Source organism: Anomaloglossus baeobatrachus, unplaced genomic scaffold (genome assembly GCF_048569485.1).
Source record: "Anomaloglossus baeobatrachus isolate aAnoBae1 unplaced genomic scaffold, aAnoBae1.hap1 Scaffold_4194, whole genome shotgun sequence".
Taxonomy (NCBI): Eukaryota; Metazoa; Chordata; class Amphibia; order Anura; family Aromobatidae; genus Anomaloglossus; species Anomaloglossus baeobatrachus.
The window spans coordinates 22,764-42,518 of NW_027443529.1; the positions used below are offsets into that span (position 1 = coordinate 22,764).

The following is a 19,755-nucleotide window of genomic DNA, read 5'->3' on the forward strand; positions in this document are numbered from 1 at the left end:
AAGACGTATGCTTTCTTCCAATGTCATTAAATCGGGCTAATATGAATCAGGTGAATTGAGTTCTGCTTTTGGAAACTGGGTTAAGAAGGGGTGCACCGTTCCTGGAGGTACTGCAATACCAGGTCAATGCGTGGAGTGGACAGAGCAAGCTCTTTTTCCATCTCCCTGTTCTAAAAATCCATTTAATATATGGTCCCCAGATAGGGGACGTATCAGATATTAAACTGATAAGAACAGATACTACACTTGATCTTAGCCAAAAGGCCGAGAAGCGATAACCAGAATTGGTTTGGGCCTCGAGTGGCACCCTGGCCTATGCCGGACACATCTTAGGGAGAGAGAGCGAGAGGGAGACAAACCCACGCCTACACAAGACATTTTGTCACCCAAGCCAACCCTTGAAAAGGCTGCTTTGCAGAGCCAAAACAAGAAGAATGGTGCGTTTTGCAGCCGCCGCCCACTGCAATGAATCTGAATAACTCCTCCTTTAGGGCGCAAGCAACTCCCCTCCCCCTTGCAGTCTTTCCAATTCACGATACAAAAAGACGGACAGGACAGGTTGCCTGACTTTCCGTCACTGCCACCCTTTGCCATCCTTACCCGTAGAAAGCCCTTTCATCATCCCCAAACCCTAATCTTTTCCCTTTCCTTCCCAGCCCCCAAACCCTGCCCTCTGTACCTTTCTCACCACCCGCTTCCCTTCTCCTGTCATCCCCCTACCACCCGGGAAAAAAAGAGATTGCCCCCTCCTTCCACTAGCCCACCCTCCCACCCAAAGAACAACTTCTTCTGCGCAGCTTGTTTTCTAGGCAGCAGCGCTATTGTGATGTCATCGGGGGGCATTGTGACAAGCCGCCAGTGTTCCGTCTCTTCATGTTGTGCACAGTTCAAACGGAAAATACATCAACAGGCAGACTACAGAAAAGCTTACTATCAAAGGTTAGAGGGGGGCTTTCTCAGAGGGCTTTTTACAGTTTTTCTATTCCCAATTAGCCGTTTAAGTGTACTTATTGAAAGTAGTAATTCTTTCATAGGCCGCCCTTTCTTAGTATTTGACGTTCCTTATATTGCGGTATGAGGCTTCGCAGTAGGTTGCAAACATTCATCACCCATGACTTTCCCCAATTGAGCTCAGAAGCTCAATGTCTATCATGACCTCTCTTTTAGAATGTCCAAGAGCAAGCAAACTATTCCTCCAGGAGAGGGCGCCAACAGACTACTAAAGAGATCATCATTACTCAAAGAAAACCCCAAAAACCAATGCATGATAGGAATAAACAGGTAACTTTCTTTGGAGTGGAAGCGGAGAGATCGCACCAGATGCCAATTCTAGATGTTATCACACCTGTGGTCACTGCAGCAGCAGGTGAATCCACTTTGTCCAAAAGGGATCTATTCCATTCAATTGCAAATGATCTAGATAAGACAGAGAACTGCAGCACGGGGACATAGCCGAGTTGGTCAGGTTGAGTGGTGATGAGTTTGCTATTTGGATGAATAAAGAAAGTCAAAAGTGTGAAAGATAAAAAACAAAAGGAGGAAGTGTGAAAAGTGAATGGGCCAAATTGAGGTGCATATGAAGACGTATGCTTTCTTCCAATTCATTAAATCGGGCTAATATGAATCAGGTGAATTGAGTTCTGCTTTTGGAAACTGGGTTAAGAAGGGGTGCACCGTTCCTGGAGGTACTGCAATACCAGGTCAATGCGTGGAGTGGACAGAGCAAGCTCTTTTTCCATCTCCCTGTTCTAAAAATCCATTTAATATATGGTCCCCAGATAGGGGACGTATCAGATATTAAACTGATAAGAACAGATACTACACTTGATCTTAGCCAAAAGGCCGAGAAGCGATAACCAGAATTGGTTTGGGCCTCGAGTGGCACCCTGGCCTATGCCGGACACATCTTAGGGAGAGAGAGCGAGAGGGAGACAAACCCACGCCTACACAAGACATTTTGTCACCCAAGCCAACCCTTGAAAAGGCTGCTTTGCAGAGCCAAAACAAGAAGAATGGTGCGTTTTGCAGCCGCCGCCCACTGCAATGAATCTGAATAACTCCTCCTTTAGGGCGCAAGCAACTCCCCTCCCCCTTGCAGTCTTTCCAATTCACGATACAAAAAGACGGACAGGACAGGTTGCCTGACTTTCCGTCACTGCCACCCTTTGCCATCCTTACCCGTAGAAAGCCCTTTCATCATCCCCAAACCCTAATCTTTTCCCTTTCCTTCCCAGCCCCCAAACCCTGCCCTCTGTACCTTTCTCACCACCCGCTTCCCTTCTCCTGTCATCCCCCTACCACCCGGGAAAAAAAGAGATTGCCCCCTCCTTCCACTAGCCCACCCTCCCACCCAAAGAACAACTTCTTCTGCGCAGCTTGTTTTCTAGGCAGCAGCGCTATTGTGATGTCATCGGGGGGCATTGTGACAAGCCGCCAGTGTTCCGTCTCTTCATGTTGTGCACAGTTCAAACGGAAAATACATCAACAGGCAGACTACAGAAAAGCTTACTATCAAAGGTTAGAGGGGGGCTTTCTCAGAGGGCTTTTTACAGTTTTTCTATTCCCAATTAGCCGTTTAAGTGTACTTATTGAAAGTAGTAATTCTTTCATAGGCCGCCCTTTCTTAGTATTTGACGTTCCTTATATTGCGGTATGAGGCTTCGCAGTAGGTTGCAAACATTCATCACCCATGACTTTCCCCAATTGAGCTCAGAAGCTCAATGTCTATCATGACCTCTCTTTTAGAATGTCCAAGAGCAAGCAAACTATTCCTCCAGGAGAGGGCGCCAACAGACTACTAAAGAGATCATCATTACTCAAAGAAAACCCCAAAAACCAATGCATGATAGGAATAAACAGGTAACTTTCTTTGGAGTGGAAGCGGAGAGATCGCACCAGATGCCAATTCTAGATGTTATCACACCTGTGGTCACTGCAGCAGCAGGTGAATCCACTTTGTCCAAAAGGGATCTATTCCATTCAATTGCAAATGATCTAGATAAGACAGAGAACTGCAGCACGGGGACATAGCCGAGTTGGTCAGGTTGAGTGGTGATGAGTTTGCTATTTGGATGAATAAAGAAAGTCAAAAGTGTGAAAGATAAAAAACAAAAGGAGGAAGTGTGAAAAGTGAATGGGCCAAATTGAGGTGCATATGAAGACGTATGCTTTCTTCCAATTCATTAAATCGGGCTAATATGAATCAGGTGAATTGAGTTCTGCTTTTGGAAACTGGGTTAAGAAGGGGTGCACCGTTCCTGGAGGTACTGCAATACCAGGTCAATGCGTGGAGTGGACAGAGCAAGCTCTTTTTCCATCTCCCTGTTCTAAAAATCCATTTAATATATGGTCCCCAGATAGGGGACGTATCAGATATTAAACTGATAAGAACAGATACTACACTTGATCTTAGCCAAAAGGCCGAGAAGCGATAACCAGAATTGGTTTGGGCCTCGAGTGGCACCCTGGCCTATGCCGGACACATCTTAGGGAGAGAGAGCGAGAGGGAGACAAACCCACGCCTACACAAGACATTTTGTCACCCAAGCCAACCCTTGAAAAGGCTGCTTTGCAGAGCCAAAACAAGAAGAATGGTGCGTTTTGCAGCCGCCGCCCACTGCAATGAATCTGAATAACTCCTCCTTTAGGGCGCAAGCAACTCCCCTCCCCCTTGCAGTCTTTCCAATTCACGATACAAAAAGACGGACAGGACAGGTTGCCTGACTTTCCGTCACTGCCACCCTTTGCCATCCTTACCCGTAGAAAGCCCTTTCATCATCCCCAAACCCTAATCTTTTCCCTTTCCTTCCCAGCCCCCAAACCCTGCCCTCTGTACCTTTCTCACCACCCGCTTCCCTTCTCCTGTCATCCCCCTACCACCCGGGAAAAAAAGAGATTGCCCCCTCCTTCCACTAGCCCACCCTCCCACCCAAAGAACAACTTCTTCTGCGCAGCTTGTTTTCTAGGCAGCAGCGCTATTGTGATGTCATCGGGGGGCATTGTGACAAGCCGCCAGTGTTCCGTCTCTTCATGTTGTGCACAGTTCAAACGGAAAATACATCAACAGGCAGACTACAGAAAAGCTTACTATCAAAGGTTAGAGGGGGGCTTTCTCAGAGGGCTTTTTACAGTTTTTCTATTCCCAATTAGCCGTTTAAGTGTACTTATTGAAAGTAGTAATTCTTTCATAGGCCGCCCTTTCTTAGTATTTGACGTTCCTTATATTGCGGTATGAGGCTTCGCAGTAGGTTGCAAACATTCATCACCCATGACTTTCCCCAATTGAGCTCAGAAGCTCAATGTCTATCATGACCTCTCTTTTAGAATGTCCAAGAGCAAGCAAACTATTCCTCCAGGAGAGGGCGCCAACAGACTACTAAAGAGATCATCATTACTCAAAGAAAACCCCAAAAACCAATGCATGATAGGAATAAACAGGTAACTTTCTTTGGAGTGGAAGCGGAGAGATCGCACCAGATGCCAATTCTAGATGTTATCACACCTGTGGTCACTGCAGCAGCAGGTGAATCCACTTTGTCCAAAAGGGATCTATTCCATTCAATTGCAAATGATCTAGATAAGACAGAGAACTGCAGCACGGGGACATAGCCGAGTTGGTCAGGTTGAGTGGTGATGAGTTTGCTATTTGGATGAATAAAGAAAGTCAAAAGTGTGAAAGATAAAAAACAAAAGGAGGAAGTGTGAAAAGTGAATGGGCCAAATTGAGGTGCATATGAAGACGTATGCTTTCTTCCAATTCATTAAATCGGGCTAATATGAATCAGGTGAATTGAGTTCTGCTTTTGGAAACTGGGTTAAGAAGGGGTGCACCGTTCCTGGAGGTACTGCAATACCAGGTCAATGCGTGGAGTGGACAGAGCAAGCTCTTTTTCCATCTCCCTGTTCTAAAAATCCATTTAATATATGGTCCCCAGATAGGGGACGTATCAGATATTAAACTGATAAGAACAGATACTACACTTGATCTTAGCCAAAAGGCCGAGAAGCGATAACCAGAATTGGTTTGGGCCTCGAGTGGCACCCTGGCCTATGCCGGACACATCTTAGGGAGAGAGAGCGAGAGGGAGACAAACCCACGCCTACACAAGACATTTTGTCACCCAAGCCAACCCTTGAAAAGGCTGCTTTGCAGAGCCAAAACAAGAAGAATGGTGCGTTTTGCAGCCGCCGCCCACTGCAATGAATCTGAATAACTCCTCCTTTAGGGCGCAAGCAACTCCCCTCCCCCTTGCAGTCTTTCCAATTCACGATACAAAAAGACGGACAGGACAGGTTGCCTGACTTTCCGTCACTGCCACCCTTTGCCATCCTTACCCGTAGAAAGCCCTTTCATCATCCCCAAACCCTAATCTTTTCCCTTTCCTTCCCAGCCCCCAAACCCTGCCCTCTGTACCTTTCTCACCACCCGCTTCCCTTCTCCTGTCATCCCCCTACCACCCGGGAAAAAAAGAGATTGCCCCCTCCTTCCACTAGCCCACCCTCCCACCCAAAGAACAACTTCTTCTGCGCAGCTTGTTTTCTAGGCAGCAGCGCTATTGTGATGTCATCGGGGGGCATTGTGACAAGCCGCCAGTGTTCCGTCTCTTCATGTTGTGCACAGTTCAAACGGAAAATACATCAACAGGCAGACTACAGAAAAGCTTACTATCAAAGGTTAGAGGGGGGCTTTCTCAGAGGGCTTTTTACAGTTTTTCTATTCCCAATTAGCCGTTTAAGTGTACTTATTGAAAGTAGTAATTCTTTCATAGGCCGCCCTTTCTTAGTATTTGACGTTCCTTATATTGCGGTATGAGGCTTCGCAGTAGGTTGCAAACATTCATCACCCATGACTTTCCCCAATTGAGCTCAGAAGCTCAATGTCTATCATGACCTCTCTTTTAGAATGTCCAAGAGCAAGCAAACTATTCCTCCAGGAGAGGGCGCCAACAGACTACTAAAGAGATCATCATTACTCAAAGAAAACCCCAAAAACCAATGCATGATAGGAATAAACAGGTAACTTTCTTTGGAGTGGAAGCGGAGAGATCGCACCAGATGCCAATTCTAGATGTTATCACACCTGTGGTCACTGCAGCAGCAGGTGAATCCACTTTGTCCAAAAGGGATCTATTCCATTCAATTGCAAATGATCTAGATAAGACAGAGAACTGCAGCACGGGGACATAGCCGAGTTGGTCAGGTTGAGTGGTGATGAGTTTGCTATTTGGATGAATAAAGAAAGTCAAAAGTGTGAAAGATAAAAAACAAAAGGAGGAAGTGTGAAAAGTGAATGGGCCAAATTGAGGTGCATATGAAGACGTATGCTTTCTTCCAATTCATTAAATCGGGCTAATATGAATCAGGTGAATTGAGTTCTGCTTTTGGAAACTGGGTTAAGAAGGGGTGCACCGTTCCTGGAGGTACTGCAATACCAGGTCAATGCGTGGAGTGGACAGAGCAAGCTCTTTTTCCATCTCCCTGTTCTAAAAATCCATTTAATATATGGTCCCCAGATAGGGGACGTATCAGATATTAAACTGATAAGAACAGATACTACACTTGATCTTAGCCAAAAGGCCGAGAAGCGATAACCAGAATTGGTTTGGGCCTCGAGTGGCACCCTGGCCTATGCCGGACACATCTTAGGGAGAGAGAGCGAGAGGGAGACAAACCCACGCCTACACAAGACATTTTGTCACCCAAGCCAACCCTTGAAAAGGCTGCTTTGCAGAGCCAAAACAAGAAGAATGGTGCGTTTTGCAGCCGCCGCCCACTGCAATGAATCTGAATAACTCCTCCTTTAGGGCGCAAGCAACTCCCCTCCCCCTTGCAGTCTTTCCAATTCACGATACAAAAAGACGGACAGGACAGGTTGCCTGACTTTCCGTCACTGCCACCCTTTGCCATCCTTACCCGTAGAAAGCCCTTTCATCATCCCCAAACCCTAATCTTTTCCCTTTCCTTCCCAGCCCCCAAACCCTGCCCTCTGTACCTTTCTCACCACCCGCTTCCCTTCTCCTGTCATCCCCCTACCACCCGGGAAAAAAAGAGATTGCCCCCTCCTTCCACTAGCCCACCCTCCCACCCAAAGAACAACTTCTTCTGCGCAGCTTGTTTTCTAGGCAGCAGCGCTATTGTGATGTCATCGGGGGGCATTGTGACAAGCCGCCAGTGTTCCGTCTCTTCATGTTGTGCACAGTTCAAACGGAAAATACATCAACAGGCAGACTACAGAAAAGCTTACTATCAAAGGTTAGAGGGGGGCTTTCTCAGAGGGCTTTTTACAGTTTTTCTATTCCCAATTAGCCGTTTAAGTGTACTTATTGAAAGTAGTAATTCTTTCATAGGCCGCCCTTTCTTAGTATTTGACGTTCCTTATATTGCGGTATGAGGCTTCGCAGTAGGTTGCAAACATTCATCACCCATGACTTTCCCCAATTGAGCTCAGAAGCTCAATGTCTATCATGACCTCTCTTTTAGAATGTCCAAGAGCAAGCAAACTATTCCTCCAGGAGAGGGCGCCAACAGACTACTAAAGAGATCATCATTACTCAAAGAAAACCCCAAAAACCAATGCATGATAGGAATAAACAGGTAACTTTCTTTGGAGTGGAAGCGGAGAGATCGCACCAGATGCCAATTCTAGATGTTATCACACCTGTGGTCACTGCAGCAGCAGGTGAATCCACTTTGTCCAAAAGGGATCTATTCCATTCAATTGCAAATGATCTAGATAAGACAGAGAACTGCAGCACGGGGACATAGCCGAGTTGGTCAGGTTGAGTGGTGATGAGTTTGCTATTTGGATGAATAAAGAAAGTCAAAAGTGTGAAAGATAAAAAACAAAAGGAGGAAGTGTGAAAAGTGAATGGGCCAAATTGAGGTGCATATGAAGACGTATGCTTTCTTCCAATTCATTAAATCGGGCTAATATGAATCAGGTGAATTGAGTTCTGCTTTTGGAAACTGGGTTAAGAAGGGGTGCACCGTTCCTGGAGGTACTGCAATACCAGGTCAATGCGTGGAGTGGACAGAGCAAGCTCTTTTTCCATCTCCCTGTTCTAAAAATCCATTTAATATATGGTCCCCAGATAGGGGACGTATCAGATATTAAACTGATAAGAACAGATACTACACTTGATCTTAGCCAAAAGGCCGAGAAGCGATAACCAGAATTGGTTTGGGCCTCGAGTGGCACCCTGGCCTATGCCGGACACATCTTAGGGAGAGAGAGCGAGAGGGAGACAAACCCACGCCTACACAAGACATTTTGTCACCCAAGCCAACCCTTGAAAAGGCTGCTTTGCAGAGCCAAAACAAGAAGAATGGTGCGTTTTGCAGCCGCCGCCCACTGCAATGAATCTGAATAACTCCTCCTTTAGGGCGCAAGCAACTCCCCTCCCCCTTGCAGTCTTTCCAATTCACGATACAAAAAGACGGACAGGACAGGTTGCCTGACTTTCCGTCACTGCCACCCTTTGCCATCCTTACCCGTAGAAAGCCCTTTCATCATCCCCAAACCCTAATCTTTTCCCTTTCCTTCCCAGCCCCCAAACCCTGCCCTCTGTACCTTTCTCACCACCCGCTTCCCTTCTCCTGTCATCCCCCTACCACCCGGGAAAAAAAGAGATTGCCCCCTCCTTCCACTAGCCCACCCTCCCACCCAAAGAACAACTTCTTCTGCGCAGCTTGTTTTCTAGGCAGCAGCGCTATTGTGATGTCATCGGGGGGCATTGTGACAAGCCGCCAGTGTTCCGTCTCTTCATGTTGTGCACAGTTCAAACGGAAAATACATCAACAGGCAGACTACAGAAAAGCTTACTATCAAAGGTTAGAGGGGGGCTTTCTCAGAGGGCTTTTTACAGTTTTTCTATTCCCAATTAGCCGTTTAAGTGTACTTATTGAAAGTAGTAATTCTTTCATAGGCCGCCCTTTCTTAGTATTTGACGTTCCTTATATTGCGGTATGAGGCTTCGCAGTAGGTTGCAAACATTCATCACCCATGACTTTCCCCAATTGAGCTCAGAAGCTCAATGTCTATCATGACCTCTCTTTTAGAATGTCCAAGAGCAAGCAAACTATTCCTCCAGGAGAGGGCGCCAACAGACTACTAAAGAGATCATCATTACTCAAAGAAAACCCCAAAAACCAATGCATGATAGGAATAAACAGGTAACTTTCTTTGGAGTGGAAGCGGAGAGATCGCACCAGATGCCAATTCTAGATGTTATCACACCTGTGGTCACTGCAGCAGCAGGTGAATCCACTTTGTCCAAAAGGGATCTATTCCATTCAATTGCAAATGATCTAGATAAGACAGAGAACTGCAGCACGGGGACATAGCCGAGTTGGTCAGGTTGAGTGGTGATGAGTTTGCTATTTGGATGAATAAAGAAAGTCAAAAGTGTGAAAGATAAAAAACAAAAGGAGGAAGTGTGAAAAGTGAATGGGCCAAATTGAGGTGCATATGAAGACGTATGCTTTCTTCCAATTCATTAAATCGGGCTAATATGAATCAGGTGAATTGAGTTCTGCTTTTGGAAACTGGGTTAAGAAGGGGTGCACCGTTCCTGGAGGTACTGCAATACCAGGTCAATGCGTGGAGTGGACAGAGCAAGCTCTTTTTCCATCTCCCTGTTCTAAAAATCCATTTAATATATGGTCCCCAGATAGGGGACGTATCAGATATTAAACTGATAAGAACAGATACTACACTTGATCTTAGCCAAAAGGCCGAGAAGCGATAACCAGAATTGGTTTGGGCCTCGAGTGGCACCCTGGCCTATGCCGGACACATCTTAGGGAGAGAGAGCGAGAGGGAGACAAACCCACGCCTACACAAGACATTTTGTCACCCAAGCCAACCCTTGAAAAGGCTGCTTTGCAGAGCCAAAACAAGAAGAATGGTGCGTTTTGCAGCCGCCGCCCACTGCAATGAATCTGAATAACTCCTCCTTTAGGGCGCAAGCAACTCCCCTCCCCCTTGCAGTCTTTCCAATTCACGATACAAAAAGACGGACAGGACAGGTTGCCTGACTTTCCGTCACTGCCACCCTTTGCCATCCTTACCCGTAGAAAGCCCTTTCATCATCCCCAAACCCTAATCTTTTCCCTTTCCTTCCCAGCCCCCAAACCCTGCCCTCTGTACCTTTCTCACCACCCGCTTCCCTTCTCCTGTCATCCCCCTACCACCCGGGAAAAAAAGAGATTGCCCCCTCCTTCCACTAGCCCACCCTCCCACCCAAAGAACAACTTCTTCTGCGCAGCTTGTTTTCTAGGCAGCAGCGCTATTGTGATGTCATCGGGGGGCATTGTGACAAGCCGCCAGTGTTCCGTCTCTTCATGTTGTGCACAGTTCAAACGGAAAATACATCAACAGGCAGACTACAGAAAAGCTTACTATCAAAGGTTAGAGGGGGGCTTTCTCAGAGGGCTTTTTACAGTTTTTCTATTCCAATTAGCCGTTTAAGTGTACTTATTGAAAGTAGTAATTCTTTCATAGGCCGCCCTTTCTTAGTATTTGACGTTCCTTATATTGCGGTATGAGGCTTCGCAGTAGGTTGCAAACATTCATCACCCATGACTTTCCCCAATTGAGCTCAGAAGCTCAATGTCTATCATGACCTCTCTTTTAGAATGTCCAAGAGCAAGCAAACTATTCCTCCAGGAGAGGGCGCCAACAGACTACTAAAGAGATCATCATTACTCAAAGAAAACCCCAAAAACCAATGCATGATAGGAATAAACAGGTAACTTTCTTTGGAGTGGAAGCGGAGAGATCGCACCAGATGCCAATTCTAGATGTTATCACACCTGTGGTCACTGCAGCAGCAGGTGAATCCACTTTGTCCAAAAGGGATCTATTCCATTCAATTGCAAATGATCTAGATAAGACAGAGAACTGCAGCACGGGGACATAGCCGAGTTGGTCAGGTTGAGTGGTGATGAGTTTGCTATTTGGATGAATAAAGAAAGTCAAAAGTGTGAAAGATAAAAAACAAAAGGAGGAAGTGTGAAAAGTGAATGGGCCAAATTGAGGTGCATATGAAGACGTATGCTTTCTTCCAATTCATTAAATCGGGCTAATATGAATCAGGTGAATTGAGTTCTGCTTTTGGAAACTGGGTTAAGAAGGGGTGCACCGTTCCTGGAGGTACTGCAATACCAGGTCAATGCGTGGAGTGGACAGAGCAAGCTCTTTTTCCATCTCCCTGTTCTAAAAATCCATTTAATATATGGTCCCCAGATAGGGGACGTATCAGATATTAAACTGATAAGAACAGATACTACACTTGATCTTAGCCAAAAGGCCGAGAAGCGATAACCAGAATTGGTTTGGGCCTCGAGTGGCACCCTGGCCTATGCCGGACACATCTTAGGGAGAGAGAGCGAGAGGGAGACAAACCCACGCCTACACAAGACATTTTGTCACCCAAGCCAACCCTTGAAAAGGCTGCTTTGCAGAGCCAAAACAAGAAGAATGGTGCGTTTTGCAGCCGCCGCCCACTGCAATGAATCTGAATAACTCCTCCTTTAGGGCGCAAGCAACTCCCCTCCCCCTTGCAGTCTTTCCAATTCACGATACAAAAAGACGGACAGGACAGGTTGCCTGACTTTCCGTCACTGCCACCCTTTGCCATCCTTACCCGTAGAAAGCCCTTTCATCATCCCCAAACCCTAATCTTTTCCCTTTCCTTCCCAGCCCCCAAACCCTGCCCTCTGTACCTTTCTCACCACCCGCTTCCCTTCTCCTGTCATCCCCCTACCACCCGGAAAAAAAGAGATTGCCCCCTCCTTCCACTAGCCCACCCTCCCACCCAAAGAACAACTTCTTCTGCGCAGCTTGTTTTCTAGGCAGCAGCGCTATTGTGATGTCATCGGGGGGCATTGTGACAAGCCGCCAGTGTTCCGTCTCTTCATGTTGTGCACAGTTCAAACGGAAAATACATCAACAGGCAGACTACAGAAAAGCTTACTATCAAAGGTTAGAGGGGGGCTTTCTCAGAGGGCTTTTTACAGTTTTTCTATTCCCAATTAGCCGTTTAAGTGTACTTATTGAAAGTAGTAATTCTTTCATAGGCCGCCCTTTCTTAGTATTTGACGTTCCTTATATTGCGGTATGAGGCTTCGCAGTAGGTTGCAAACATTCATCACCCATGACTTTCCCAATTGAGCTCAGAAGCTCAATGTCTATCATGACCTCTCTTTTAGAATGTCCAAGAGCAAGCAAACTATTCCTCCAGGAGAGGGCGCCAACAGACTACTAAAGAGATCATCATTACTCAAAGAAAACCCCAAAAACCAATGCATGATAGGAATAAACAGGTAACTTTCTTTGGAGTGGAAGCGGAGAGATCGCACCAGATGCCAATTCTAGATGTTATCACACCTGTGGTCACTGCAGCAGCAGGTGAATCCACTTTGTCCAAAAGGGATCTATTCCATTCAATTGCAAATGATCTAGATAAGACAGAGAACTGCAGCACGGGGACATAGCCGAGTTGGTCAGGTTGAGTGGTGATGAGTTTGCTATTTGGATGAATAAAGAAAGTCAAAAGTGTGAAAGATAAAAAACAAAAGGAGGAAGTGTGAAAAGTGAATGGGCCAAATTGAGGTGCATATGAAGACGTATGCTTTCTTCCAATTCATTAAATCGGGCTAATATGAATCAGGTGAATTGAGTTCTGCTTTTGGAAACTGGGTTAAGAAGGGGTGCACCGTTCCTGGAGGTACTGCAATACCAGGTCAATGCGTGGAGTGGACAGAGCAAGCTCTTTTTCCATCTCCCTGTTCTAAAAATCCATTTAATATATGGTCCCCCAGATAGGGGACGTATCAGATATTAAACTGATAAGAACAGATACTACACTTGATCTTAGCCAAAAGGCCGAGAAGCGATAACCAGAATTGGTTTGGGCCTCGAGTGGCACCCTGGCCTATGCCGGACACATCTTAGGGAGAGAGAGCGAGAGGGAGACAAACCCACGCCTACACAAGACATTTTGTCACCCAAGCCAACCCTTGAAAAGGCTGCTTTGCAGAGCCAAAACAAGAAGAATGGTGCGTTTTGCAGCCGCCGCCCACTGCAATGAATCTGAATAACTCCTCCTTTAGGGCGCAAGCAACTCCCCTCCCCCTTGCAGTCTTTCCAATTCACGATACAAAAAGACGGACAGGACAGGTTGCCTGACTTTCCGTCACTGCCACCCTTTGCCATCCTTACCCGTAGAAAGCCCTTTCATCATCCCAAACCCTAATCTTTTCCCTTTCCTTCCCAGCCCCCAAACCCTGCCCTCTGTACCTTTCTCACCACCCGCTTCCCTTCTCCTGTCATCCCCCTACCACCCGGGAAAAAAAGAGATTGCCCCCTCCTTCCACTAGCCCACCCTCCCACCCAAAGAACAACTTCTTCTGCGCAGCTTGTTTTCTAGGCAGCAGCGCTATTGTGATGTCATCGGGGGGGCATTGTGACAAGCCGCCAGTGTTCCGTCTCTTCATGTTGTGCACAGTTCAAACGGAAAATACATCAACAGGCAGACTACAGAAAAGCTTACTATCAAAGGTTAGAGGGGGGCTTTCTCAGAGGGCTTTTTACAGTTTTTCTATTCCCAATTAGCCGTTTAAGTGTACTTATTGAAAGTAGTAATTCTTTCATAGGCCGCCCTTTCTTAGTATTTGACGTTCCTTATATTGCGGTATGAGGCTTCGCAGTAGGTTGCAAACATTCATCACCCATGACTTTCCCCAATTGAGCTCAGAAGCTCAATGTCTATCATGACCTCTCTTTTAGAATGTCCAAGAGCAAGCAAACTATTCCTCCAGGAGAGGGCGCCAACAGACTACTAAAGAGATCATCATTACTCAAAGAAAACCCCAAAAACCAATGCATGATAGGAATAAACAGGTAACTTTCTTTGGAGTGGAAGCGGAGAGATCGCACCAGATGCCAATTCTAGATGTTATCACACCTGTGGTCACTGCAGCAGCAGGTGAATCCACTTTGTCCAAAAGGGATCTATTCCATTCAATTGCAAATGATCTAGATAAGACAGAGAACTGCAGCACGGGGACATAGCCGAGTTGGTCAGGTTGAGTGGTGATGAGTTTGCTATTTGGATGAATAAAGAAAGTCAAAAGTGTGAAAGATAAAAAACAAAAGGAGGAAGTGTGAAAAGTGAATGGGCCAAATTGAGGTGCATATGAAGACGTATGCTTTCTTCCAATTCATTAAATCGGGCTAATATGAATCAGGTGAATTGAGTTCTGCTTTTGGAAACTGGGTTAAGAAGGGGTGCACCGTTCCTGGAGGTACTGCAATACCAGGTCAATGCGTGGAGTGGACAGAGCAAGCTCTTTTTCCATCTCCCTGTTCTAAAAATCCATTTAATATATGGTCCCCAGATAGGGGACGTATCAGATATTAAACTGATAAGAACAGATACTACACTTGATCTTAGCCAAAAGGCCGAGAAGCGATAACCAGAATTGGTTTGGGCCTCGAGTGGCACCCTGGCCTATGCCGGACACATCTTAGGGAGAGAGAGCGAGAGGGAGACAAACCCACGCCTACACAAGACATTTTGTCACCCAAGCCAACCCTTGAAAAGGCTGCTTTGCAGAGCCAAAACAAGAAGAATGGTGCGTTTTGCAGCCGCCGCCCACTGCAATGAATCTGAATAACTCCTCCTTTAGGGCGCAAGCAACTCCCCTCCCCCTTGCAGTCTTTCCAATTCACGATACAAAAAGACGGACAGGACAGGTTGCCTGACTTTCCGTCACTGCCACCCTTTGCCATCCTTACCCGTAGAAAGCCCTTTCATCATCCCCAAACCCTAATCTTTTCCCTTTCCTTCCCAGCCCCCAAACCCTGCCCTCTGTACCTTTCTCACCACCCGCTTCCCTTCTCCTGTCATCCCCCTACCACCCGGGAAAAAAAGAGATTGCCCCCTCCTTCCACTAGCCCACCCTCCCACCCAAAGAACAACTTCTTCTGCGCAGCTTGTTTTCTAGGCAGCAGCGCTATTGTGATGTCATCGGGGGGCATTGTGACAAGCCGCCAGTGTTCCGTCTCTTCATGTTGTGCACAGTTCAAACGGAAAATACATCAACAGGCAGACTACAGAAAAGCTTACTATCAAAGGTTAGAGGGGGGCTTTCTCAGAGGGCTTTTTACAGTTTTTCTATTCCCAATTAGCCGTTTAAGTGTACTTATTGAAAGTAGTAATTCTTTCATAGGCCGCCCTTTCTTAGTATTTGACGTTCCTTATATTGCGGTATGAGGCTTCGCAGTAGGTTGCAAACATTCATCACCCATGACTTTCCCCAATTGAGCTCAGAAGCTCAATGTCTATCATGACCTCTCTTTTAGAATGTCCAAGAGCAAGCAAACTATTCCTCCAGGAGAGGGCGCCAACAGACTACTAAAGAGATCATCATTACTCAAGAAAACCCCAAAAACCAATGCATGATAGGAATAAACAGGTAACTTTCTTTGGAGTGGAAGCGGAGAGATCGCACCAGATGCCAATTCTAGATGTTATCACACCTGTGGTCACTGCAGCAGCAGGTGAATCCACTTTGTCCAAAAGGGATCTATTCCATTCAATTGCAAATGATCTAGATAAGACAGAGAACTGCAGCACGGGGACATAGCCGAGTTGGTCAGGTTGAGTGGTGATGAGTTTGCTATTTGGATGAAATAAAGAAAGTCAAAGTGTGAAAGATAAAAAACAAAAGGAGGAAGTGTGAAAAGTGAATGGGCCAAATTGAGGTGCATATGAAGACGTATGCTTTCTTCCAATTCATTAAATCGGGCTAATATGAATCAGGTGAATTGAGTTCTGCTTTTGGAAACTGGGTTAAGAAGGGGTGCACCGTTCCTGGAGGTACTGCAATACCAGGTCAATGCGTGGAGTGGACAGAGCAAGCTCTTTTTCCATCTCCTGTTCTAAAAATCCATTTAATATATGGTCCCCAGATAGGGGACGTATCAGATATTAAACTGATAAGAACAGATACTACACTTGATCTTAGCCAAAAGGCCGAGAAGCGATAACCAGAATTGGTTTGGGCCTCGAGTGGCACCCTGGCCTATGCCGGACACATCTTAGGGAGAGAGAGCGAGAGGGAGACAAACCCACGCCTACACAAGACATTTTGTCACCCAAGCCAACCCTTGAAAAGGCTGCTTTGCAGAGCCAAAACAAGAAGAATGGTGCGTTTTGCAGCCGCCGCCCACTGCAATGAATCTGAATAACTCCTCCTTTAGGGCGCAAGCAACTCCCCTCCCCTTGCAGTCTTTCCAATTCACGATACAAAAAGACGGACAGGACAGGTTGCCTGACTTTCCGTCACTGCCACCCTTTGCCATCCTTACCCGTAGAAAGCCCTTTCATCATCCCCAAACCCTAATCTTTTCCCTTTCCTTCCCAGCCCCCAAACCCTGCCCTCTGTACCTTTCTCACCACCCGCTTCCCTTCTCCTGTCATCCCCCTACCACCCGGGAAAAAAAGAGATTGCCCCCTCCTTCCACTAGCCCACCCTCCCACCCAAAGAACAACTTCTTCTGCGCAGCTTGTTTTCTAGGCAGCAGCGCTATTGTGATGTCATCGGGGGGCATTGTGACAAGCCGCCAGTGTTCCGTCTCTTCATGTTGTGCACAGTTCAAACGGAAAATACATCAACAGGCAGACTACAGAAAAGCTTACTATCAAAGGTTAGAGGGGGGCTTTCTCAGAGGGCTTTTTACAGTTTTTCTATTCCCAATTAGCCGTTTAAGTGTACTTATTGAAAGTAGTAATTCTTTCATAGGCCGCCCTTTCTTAGTATTTGACGTTCCTTATATTGCGGTATGAGGCTTCGCAGTAGGTTGCAAACATTCATCACCCATGACTTTCCCCAATTGAGCTCAGAAGCTCAATGTCTATCATGACCTCTCTTTTAGAATGTCCAAGAGCAAGCAAACTATTCCTCCAGGAGAGGGCGCCAACAGACTACTAAAGAGATCATCATTACTCAAAGAAAACCCCAAAAACCAATGCATGATAGGAATAAACAGGTAACTTTCTTTGGAGTGGAAGCGGAGAGATCGCACCAGATGCCATTCTAGATGTTATCACACCTGTGGTCACTGCAGCAGCAGGTGAATCCACTTTGTCCAAAAGGGATCTATTCCATTCAATTGCAAATGATCTAGATAAGACAGAGAACTGCAGCACGGGGACATAGCCGAGTTGGTCAGGTTGAGTGGTGATGAGTTTGCTATTTGGATGAATAAAGAAAGTCAAAAGTGTGAAAGATAAAAAACAAAAGGAGGAAGTGTGAAAAGTGAATGGGCCAAATTGAGGTGCATATGAAGACGTATGCTTTCTTCCAATTCATTAAATCGGGCTAATATGAATCAGGTGAATTGAGTTCTGCTTTTGGAAACTGGGTTAAGAAGGGGTGCACCGTTCCTGGAGGTACTGCAATACCAGGTCAATGCGTGGAGTGGACAGAGCAAGCTCTTTTTCCATCTCCCTGTTCTAAAAATCCATTTAATATATGGTCCCCAGATAGGGGACGTATCAGATATTAAACTGATAAGAACAGATACTACACTTGATCTTAGCCAAAAGGCCGAGAAGCGATAACCAGAATTGGTTTGGGCCTCGAGTGGCACCCTGGCCTATGCCGGACACATCTTAGGGAGAGAGAGCGAGAGGGAGACAAACCCACGCCTACACAAGACATTTTGTCACCCAAGCCAACCCTTGAAAAGGCTGCTTTGCAGAGCCAAAACAAGAAGAATGGTGCGTTTTGCAGCCGCCGCCCACTGCAATGAATCTGAATAACTCCTCCTTTAGGGCGCAAGCAACTCCCCTCCCCCTTGCAGTCTTTCCAATTCACGATACAAAAAGACGGACAGGACAGGTTGCCTGACTTTCCGTCACTGCCACCCTTTGCCATCCTTACCCGTAGAAAGCCCTTTCATCATCCCCAAACCCTAATCTTTTCCCTTTCCTTCCCAGCCCCCAAACCCTGCCCTCTGTACCTTTCTCACCACCCGCTTCCCTTCTCCTGTCATCCCCCTACCACCCGGGAAAAAAAGAGATTGCCCCCTCCTTCCACTAGCCCACCCTCCCACCCAAGAACAACTTCTTCTGCGCAGCTTGTTTTCTAGGCAGCAGCGCTATTGTGATGTCATCGGGGGGCATTGTGACAAGCCGCCAGTGTTCCGTCTCTTCATGTTGTGCACAGTTCAAACGGAAAATACATCAACAGGCAGACTACAGAAAAGCTTACTATCAAAGGTTAGAGGGGGGCTTTCTCAGAGGGCTTTTTACAGTTTTTCTATTCCCAATTAGCCGTTTAAGTGTACTTATTGAAAGTAGTAATTCTTTCATAGGCCGCCCTTTCTTAGTATTTGACGTTCCTTATATTGCGGTATGAGGCTTCGCAGTAGGTTGCAAACATTCATCACCCATGACTTTCCCCAATTGAGCTCAGAAGCTCAATGTCTATCATGACCTCTCTTTTAGAATGTCCAAGAGCAAGCAAACTATTCCTCCAGGAGAGGGCGCCAACAGACTACTAAAGAGATCATCATTACTCAAAGAAAACCCCAAAAACCAATGCATGATAGGAATAAACAGGTAACTTTCTTTGGAGTGGAAGCGGAGAGATCGCACCAGATGCCAATTCTAGATGTTATCACACCTGTGGTCACTGCAGCAGCAGGTGAATCCACTTTGTCAAAAGGGATCTATTCCATTCAATTGCAAATGATCTAGATAAGACAGAGAACTGCAGCACGGGGACATAGCCGAGTTGGTCAGGTTGAGTGGTGATGAGTTTGCTATTTGGATGAATAAAGAAAGTCAAAAGTGTGAAAGATAAAAAACAAAAGGAGGAAGTGTGAAAAGTGAATGGGCCAAATTGAGGTGCATATGAAGACGTATGCTTTCTTCCAATTCATTAAATCGGGCTAATATGAATCAGGTGAATTGAGTTCTGCTTTTGGAAACTGGGTTAAGAAGGGGTGCACCGTTCCTGGGAGGTACTGCAATACCAGGTCAATGCGTGGAGTGGACAGAGCAAGCTCTTTTTCCATCTCCCTGTTCTAAAAATCCATTTAATATATGGTCCCCAGATAGGGGACGTATCAGATATTAACTGATAAGAACAGATACTACACTTGATCTTAGCCAAAAGGCCGAGAAGCGATAACCAGAATTGGTTTGGGCCTCGAGTGGCACCCTGGCCTATGCCGGACACATCTTAGGGAGAGAGAGCGAGAGGAGACAAACCCACGCCTACACAAGACATTTTGTCACCCAAGCCAACCTTGAAAAGGCTGCTTTGCAGAGCCAAAACAAGAAGAATGGTGCGTTTTGCAGCCGCCGCCCACTGCAATGAATCTGAATAACTCCTCCTTTAGGGCGCAAGCAACTCCCCTCCCCCTTGCAGTCTTTCCAATTCACGATACAAAAAGACGGACAGGACAGGTTGCCTGACTTTCCGTCACTGCCACCCTTTGCCATCCTTACCCGTAGAAAGCCCTTTCATCATCCCCAAACCCTAATCTTTTCCCTTTCCTTCCCAGCCCCAAACCCTGCCCTCTGTACCTTTCTCACCACCCGCTTCCCTTCTCCTGTCATCCCCTACCACCCGGGAAAAAAAGAGATTGCCCCCCTCCTTCCACTAGCCCACCCTCCCACCCAAAGAACAACTTCTTCTGCGCAGCTTGTTTTCTAGGCAGCAGCGCTATTGTGATGT

At 46.4% G+C, this 19,755-nt stretch overlaps 13 non-coding genes across 13 annotated transcripts; all 13 read right to left on the bottom strand.

Moving 5' to 3' along the window:
- Positions 1 to 85: 85 nt before the first annotated feature.
- Positions 86 to 276, bottom strand: LOC142278729 (U2 spliceosomal RNA). The gene has a single exon (XR_012741526.1). It is a non-coding gene; the product is annotated as a U2 spliceosomal RNA (small nuclear RNA).
- Positions 277 to 1,663: 1,387 nt separating this feature from the next.
- On the bottom strand, positions 1,664 to 1,854 carry LOC142278731 (U2 spliceosomal RNA). Its single transcript, XR_012741528.1, has one exon. It is a non-coding gene; the product is annotated as a U2 spliceosomal RNA (small nuclear RNA).
- A 1,387-nt stretch (positions 1,855 to 3,241) lies between these two features.
- Positions 3,242 to 3,432, bottom strand: LOC142278732 (U2 spliceosomal RNA). Its single transcript, XR_012741529.1, has one exon. It is a non-coding gene; the product is annotated as a U2 spliceosomal RNA (small nuclear RNA).
- Positions 3,433 to 4,819: 1,387 nt separating this feature from the next.
- LOC142278733 (U2 spliceosomal RNA) lies at positions 4,820 to 5,010 on the bottom strand. Its single transcript, XR_012741530.1, has one exon. It is a non-coding gene; the product is annotated as a U2 spliceosomal RNA (small nuclear RNA).
- Positions 5,011 to 6,397: 1,387 nt separating this feature from the next.
- LOC142278734 (U2 spliceosomal RNA) lies at positions 6,398 to 6,588 on the bottom strand. Its single transcript, XR_012741531.1, has one exon. It is a non-coding gene; the product is annotated as a U2 spliceosomal RNA (small nuclear RNA).
- A 1,387-nt stretch (positions 6,589 to 7,975) lies between these two features.
- Positions 7,976 to 8,166, bottom strand: LOC142278735 (U2 spliceosomal RNA). The gene has a single exon (XR_012741532.1). It is a non-coding gene; the product is annotated as a U2 spliceosomal RNA (small nuclear RNA).
- Positions 8,167 to 9,553: 1,387 nt separating this feature from the next.
- On the bottom strand, positions 9,554 to 9,744 carry LOC142278736 (U2 spliceosomal RNA). Its single transcript, XR_012741533.1, has one exon. It is a non-coding gene; the product is annotated as a U2 spliceosomal RNA (small nuclear RNA).
- A 1,386-nt stretch (positions 9,745 to 11,130) lies between these two features.
- On the bottom strand, positions 11,131 to 11,321 carry LOC142278738 (U2 spliceosomal RNA). The gene has a single exon (XR_012741534.1). It is a non-coding gene; the product is annotated as a U2 spliceosomal RNA (small nuclear RNA).
- Positions 11,322 to 12,706: 1,385 nt separating this feature from the next.
- LOC142278741 (U2 spliceosomal RNA) lies at positions 12,707 to 12,898 on the bottom strand. Its single transcript, XR_012741537.1, has one exon. It is a non-coding gene; the product is annotated as a U2 spliceosomal RNA (small nuclear RNA).
- A 1,387-nt stretch (positions 12,899 to 14,285) lies between these two features.
- Positions 14,286 to 14,476, bottom strand: LOC142278739 (U2 spliceosomal RNA). Its single transcript, XR_012741535.1, has one exon. It is a non-coding gene; the product is annotated as a U2 spliceosomal RNA (small nuclear RNA).
- Positions 14,477 to 15,862: 1,386 nt separating this feature from the next.
- LOC142278743 (U2 spliceosomal RNA) lies at positions 15,863 to 16,052 on the bottom strand. The gene has a single exon (XR_012741539.1). It is a non-coding gene; the product is annotated as a U2 spliceosomal RNA (small nuclear RNA).
- A 1,385-nt stretch (positions 16,053 to 17,437) lies between these two features.
- Positions 17,438 to 17,628, bottom strand: LOC142278740 (U2 spliceosomal RNA). The gene has a single exon (XR_012741536.1). It is a non-coding gene; the product is annotated as a U2 spliceosomal RNA (small nuclear RNA).
- A 1,385-nt stretch (positions 17,629 to 19,013) lies between these two features.
- On the bottom strand, positions 19,014 to 19,204 carry LOC142278744 (U2 spliceosomal RNA). Its single transcript, XR_012741540.1, has one exon. It is a non-coding gene; the product is annotated as a U2 spliceosomal RNA (small nuclear RNA).
- Between the last annotated feature and the right edge of the window lie 551 nt (positions 19,205 to 19,755).